This window comes from Myotis brandtii, unplaced genomic scaffold (genome assembly GCF_000412655.1).
Source record: "Myotis brandtii unplaced genomic scaffold, ASM41265v1 scaffold18, whole genome shotgun sequence".
Classification (NCBI taxonomy): domain Eukaryota; kingdom Metazoa; phylum Chordata; class Mammalia; order Chiroptera; family Vespertilionidae; genus Myotis; species Myotis brandtii.
In genome coordinates, this window is record NW_005356674.1 from 13564675 (window position 1) to 13570683 (window position 6009).

General features: G+C 40.5%; 1 protein-coding gene across 2 annotated transcripts in view; it reads right to left on the reverse strand.

The window, feature by feature from the left end:
* The window catches only part of THRB (thyroid hormone receptor, beta), a 279375-nt gene that overhangs the window by 272133 nt on the left and 1233 nt on the right, over positions 1-6009 (reverse strand). The window contains exon 1 of one of the 2 annotated variants that reach the window (XM_005863653.2): positions 5837-6003. The exons of the other annotated variant lie outside the window; for it this stretch is intronic. The gene's annotated coding sequence lies outside the window, so the exon portion shown is untranslated. Of the gene's footprint in view, positions 1-5836; positions 6004-6009 lie in introns of those variants that run through there. 2 annotated transcript variants of the gene reach the window in all.

Genomic DNA, 6009 nt, shown 5'->3' on the forward strand with positions numbered 1-6009 from the left:
GAGAGAGAGAGAGATTGAGATTTGAGAGAAAGAGGAGGGAAGATGGGAAGAGAGACACACACTGAGAAACATCAATGTGAGAGATACGCCAATCGGTTGCCTCCTATACGAGCCCCAAGTGAGGACTGAACTTGCAACCTGTTGGTGTACAGGACAATGCTCCAACCAACTGAGCCACCTGGCTAGGGCCACAAATAAATATTTTGCTACCTACTTTCCATCTTGGATATTTATAACACACACTAGAATAAAAATAGGCTCTGAAAACTCCCACACTATGTACTTAAATTCAGGATTTCTCAAATATAATTGGCCACGGGGTATCATAAGTAAATAGTAAAATAAGTAAAAAGTAAAATAAGATGAGGATCTGCCACAATACTCAGGATTATAAAGGACTAAAAGTGATGACAACCTTTGTGGCATGGGACACCAGCATGACTATGGAATTTTCCCTGTGATTTGGAAGCTGGACATGGGAACCACAGCCAAAGCCCAGAGACACACAGTGCCTTTTTCACTCTCTGTGAGAACATGGCACACACCTGTCACAGAGGCAGATTCTGCATGTATGGACGTGCAAGTAAGCGAGACTTTTAAGCTTGTGGAAGAGAAATATGAAAAACTGACCCAAACCCAGGAACGGCATGATTGTTATCAACATTTTCTTTTTTGAGCACTCATTCTGTGCAACCATTATTGAAATCTGGGAAAACAGTATTCTAAGAGAAACAAAAAGAGAGGAAATGTATATTTGAGGCATCCTGAGAATTACAGAACAATATCTGCCACAAGAATCAGCATACTCAATGGGTTCCTGAATGTCATAACCATACATTATGCCACTAAAACCATGGCTATCTTTTCACTCTTATCATCTCAAACATTCCTGAGCCACCAGAGGAGTCACACAAGTATGTTTCCCAAATTAAGAAGGCATACCTGCTGTTAATGTGCATTCCTTTGTCCAAGCTTTTACTTTAATCAGCTTATCACTCATGACTTTCTGAATAAATCTCTAAATTCTTGATCACAAAAGAGGAGCCATAATCCTTAAAGGCTGTCTTTGGGATGAGGAAGTTGAATTAATAACTTAATTCAGATCAATCCTTTCCTAACTGCTATGTGTGCCCCATCTGAGCAAGTACATACATGTATATGTAATTATAAATACTGTTATATTATTATAATGTTATAGGCACATTACATATTATTAGCATATACATATATCATAATATACATATGATTGTATATGTTATATGTGTCTCTCTGTACAGTGTAAAGGCTATACTATGCTTCCTGGGAGAGAGTCAAGGTTCTGGGTCCTAATTCCAGACTCTCCGGAGTTGCCATTTGGAAAAATTATCCAAATTCACAATGGAGCTCAGTTTCTTGGTCAATAAAAATAGTGCTACACAAGAGCTGCCAGTCCATAAAGTCTCTAAAGTCCCTTGAAATTAGGGCAGTATGGACAAACCAACATTAGTATTGGATCTAGATCACTATTCTAGCTGTCAGTTGGCCAGATTCCTTAGAGGAGGGTATGGAAATACACTACTTGTGATTCAGTGATTTGGATAGTCTCCCTCCCCCCGTACTTACTTAAATGTCACTTGACTAATAAGTTAGGGAACTTAAAGTGGAGAGTGAATATCCTTAATCAGAGACTTAGTGGCCTAAACATATTTAATCCCCACACCATGTGGATACCAAGAGAATCTTGGGCAAATCCCACTGCAATTTACACTAATACACATGGGCTACTGAAACTATAAACAATCACTTCCTCAGACCAAAATAACTTTATTTCATCTAGGGGGCCATAGAAGAGATCCCAATAAGCAGATCCATTCTATCACAGTGTAGACCGTTTCAGAATCTCTTTGTATTAATATATGCACATTGTCTCAAAGGTCACTGGGCTCGATGCTGAGCTACAAAATGACTAGCAAGGCCAGGCACATAGTAGGTACACAGATTTGTGTAGGCTGAATGAGGAATCAAATCCAGTAATCAAAATGACTTTAAGTAAAGCAAGGAGTTAACTTGCCACCCATTACTCAACCACCTCAGACACTAGACTAAGCCCTTGAAGCAAAATAGCTGGGATATGATGCAATCTAGGCAGCAAACATTCATTTTGGGCAAAATCAAGTTAGAAGATGACACTTAATTTCAAAATCAGAAGAGAAAGATAGGCACCACCCCTTCTCCTCCTAGATTGATTCTTTGAACAAGTGTTTCCCTGGGTCATGTGTGAAACACTTTGCTAGGTGCCGGGAGTCAAGGATGAATAACCCATAGCCCCTCATCACAATTTCCGTGGGGAGATAGAAATGGACACTAAAAACAAGCTGCTGTACAGGAAGACAGGAGCTAGACAGAGTAAAACACGAAGCACCAAGGCCATCTGTTCAGAGAGGTTGTGGTCATAGTGTCATTTTCAAGTACCTGGCTGTCCTGTCCTCTCAGATTGCTTTAGTGAAAAGCTTGGCCGTGACACTGGATATTTGAGAAAGTCAGCCTAAAGAACATGTCAACCATTCATTCCTCTAGGTTTTCTGAGCTCTATTTCTGCCTTGGGGACAATCTTCAGGATCTCCACTGCTGGACCATGGTTTAGCTTATCTCCAAAGATAAACTCCCACTGGGTCACTTTACATCATTCTGCTTTCTGCATATTTTTTTCTCTCTAGGGTTGGTGAAAAACATGATCATATCAAATCTTTACTTCATTTTCTGGAGAACTGAACTTCAAGTATTGGCCATTATATGATTTGATATTTCATAGGAGTATATACTAGTAGTCAGGCACTATAGTAAGCACTCTGCCAATGTTACCTGAGATATCCTTATAACTTTAATGGGTACTCCAGTTCTCTTTTTTTTTTCTCTGAACTTGGCTACTGAGAAGCTCAGAGCTAAATTAAATACTCAAAAGCAATAAGCACTTAATATTTCAGTTTATCTTTTGTCCCCTACCATTTTTACCAGTTTCATCATTTTGTAGACCTTTTACATTTACTCAGACACGTTTCTGAGAGTCGATACTCTATAAAGAAAAACAAATTTCCATAATCATTTATTGTAACTTCCTTTTAATCTCAATTGTCAAAAAAGTTCCCACGACTAGCTAATTTGAAGATAACCCCTTGGGTACCACAGCTCGGTCAACTTGCAAACTCAGATAATGCAATATTTCCCATAATCATCTGGTTCAAAATCTTCTTATGGAAGTGGGAAAAGGGGGCAAAGGGAGAGGGTACAGAGTAACCACCAGGTTATTTCCAATCTACTTCCACGGGCTATTTCTATCTTGTGTGGGATCCTGACAGTCTCATCTGCCCTTTCCCCAACCACCACTTTTGTAGATCAGCTAGAGATACTGCTAGAACCTGCTGAGTGAGAAGGCATAGCTATCACCCAGTGATGTCTATTTCCTGGAATTTAACTCTTAGCACTGACAATACCTCAGGAATGCAGAAAAATTCTGCTGAAACCCAGCATGTTGAAGGTCAAAGTCTTCAGGGACCTAGGTAAGGCAAACTGTTGCTGAGGAATTCCATGTACTCAAGGCAAATGCCCCCAAGAAAAACTCTCAGAAATAACTCTGTATCATCACTAACCTAAATGGGGCTAGCTTTCATCTTAAAAGAGAGAGAGAGAGAGAAACAAAGATTGACCCATATATACATGGCACACACATATACAGGCACAGATCTTGGCCTACCCAATTGGTACCCATTTAGGATGCTTAGTCAGGTATTTTGGTGAACACAATGTTTGGGCGCAACTATTCCTTTATTCAACAAAGATTTACTCAGCACCTACTGTGTGCCAAGCACGGTTCAAGATGTTGGGAGGATCAAGAGTGAATGAAGCAGTCAAGATACTTTTTCTCATGGACTGTATTCTAGACACAGGAGATAGGTAATCAATAAAATGAACCAATTGAAATGAACAATTCAGATTGCACATAAAACCAAGGATGGGGGTGGGGGGAGAGAAACAAAAACCAGTGTCTCAGAAGGAATGAGGGATGGCCTTTACTCAAGTGGTCAGGGAAAGGCTTTTTAAGAAGGTGACACATAATCTTACACTAGAATGACAAAAAGGAGCTAAACAAACCAACCACCTTTACTCTGATTTCCATCACAAAGATGAGCTTACTAAAAAAGAAATGTGCAATCCCATGTGTGGCTCCACACACCTGTGCTTCAAATAATTGCACCCCCCCCTCCACCCAAATACACAGAACAAAACAAAACAAAACAGAAAAGGAAAGGAATCCACAACTTTCTTAAGGAAACTTTAAGAAATAACCTTTTCTCAAAGATATAGATTAAAATTTATTTTAATAGCAGAATTTACTACAAAGAATTTCTAGGGGAGAAATGGAATGTTTATTACTCTTGGAAAGTCAGTTATTTTATAAAACAAATATTTCAATGTCAATAAAATTATGCCTTTGAATTGTACTGCCAACAGGAATTGCTTCATAAAATATAGTTCTGTGGCTAGATTCAGTATCATTTACTTCCACTTGCTGGAAAAGAAAAGCAATATTTACTAGCAGATGGTCCTCCTTCTAATATATAACAAAACTTTGAAATTCATGAAAATAGAATTCTGATAGTATCTATTTAACAATCACAAATAATAAATGGTTGTTCACCAATGCCTTCCCATATAATACCCCAAATAAATCACTTAGTATTGAATTTCTGTTAGAGTCAATTAAAACACTTAGCCAAAACTAAAAACATCCATTACTCAAAAATACTTTTCATCAAAACACCGTTTTTTAAGAGAAAAATGTTTCCTAGTCCCTGACTTGTTTCAGAATAAGAGAGGTAAACAAGTGAATGAGGGAGCAGTCACGGTGAATAGTCAGAATGAATCATGGAATATTTTGACTAAAAGGCAAGTTTTACTTTGTAATCCAATGCATGCTATATATTTTTACAATATAAATAAGGATACTCAACTAATAGCAGGCAAAGTAATGTAAAGATATTGCCCAAGATCTACATTACCCAATACACCTGTTCCTGCTGTGCTTTAGGTGTTTGAACTTCAAAACAGGTCTTTAAAACAATCTCACTAGCACCTGGGACCAGTAACCTGCTAAGAGGTAGGCTGTTTCAATGTCTGTTTGTTTACTGATTAGGGGGTCCTGTTTGAATCTTCATGAATCCTAAATCTGTGCGGAGAGGGGGGAGAATGAAGAATCTGAACTTATCTGTGCAGATAAATTCTTTTCTTTGACTCACTTTACAAATTGTTATGCTTCTAGACCCTTTACGGTTTCCCACTTGGGGAAAATTAGACATTTAAAATTAAAAACTCACCCCATGCTCCCTCTCCCCAACATTCAGAGGCTTAAGACTTAGCACTAATAATAACCCTCCAATGGTCATTGGGAAATCCTTTTCCAAAGTGACCACAGCAGCTAAGAAGGACAAAATCCACGAGGAGTAAAAAAATACTCCCCCCAAATGAGTCCTTCTCTGGGGTGGGAGGGGGGAGGCGCGAGGGGGGGGGCACACAGCTGGCACAACTCCTGGTATCAGAACCCACTTCGGGCCACTCAGACAGAGATGCTGCGTCAAGAGAAGCGAGGCAAAGAAGTGCGACTCGGGAGCCTGGCGAGATCGCCGCGGACTCGCAGAGGAGGCGGGGAGACGCCAAGTAGCCAGGCACCGGTGACAGCGCACGCCAATATTCAGGATCCTTCTCCTTTCCAAACCCGGCAGTTCCCGGGCAGGAGCAAAAGGGGGGATGGGGGACCCACAGTCCCTTTAAACCGCACCCCCCCACCCCCGTGTCTGCCAACCTTTTCCGAATTCCCGTGTCACAGAACTTCCTCATCATGGAAACTTCCACTCGGTTCGGCGCCGAGGATGCCAAACTCCATTTCACAAGGAGCCTGTCAGCAGCCGGGTTGGGGTTTGAGACACAGACCCGCTGCGATGGGAGCGGGCACCCAGCTCTGCCACGGCCCACGCC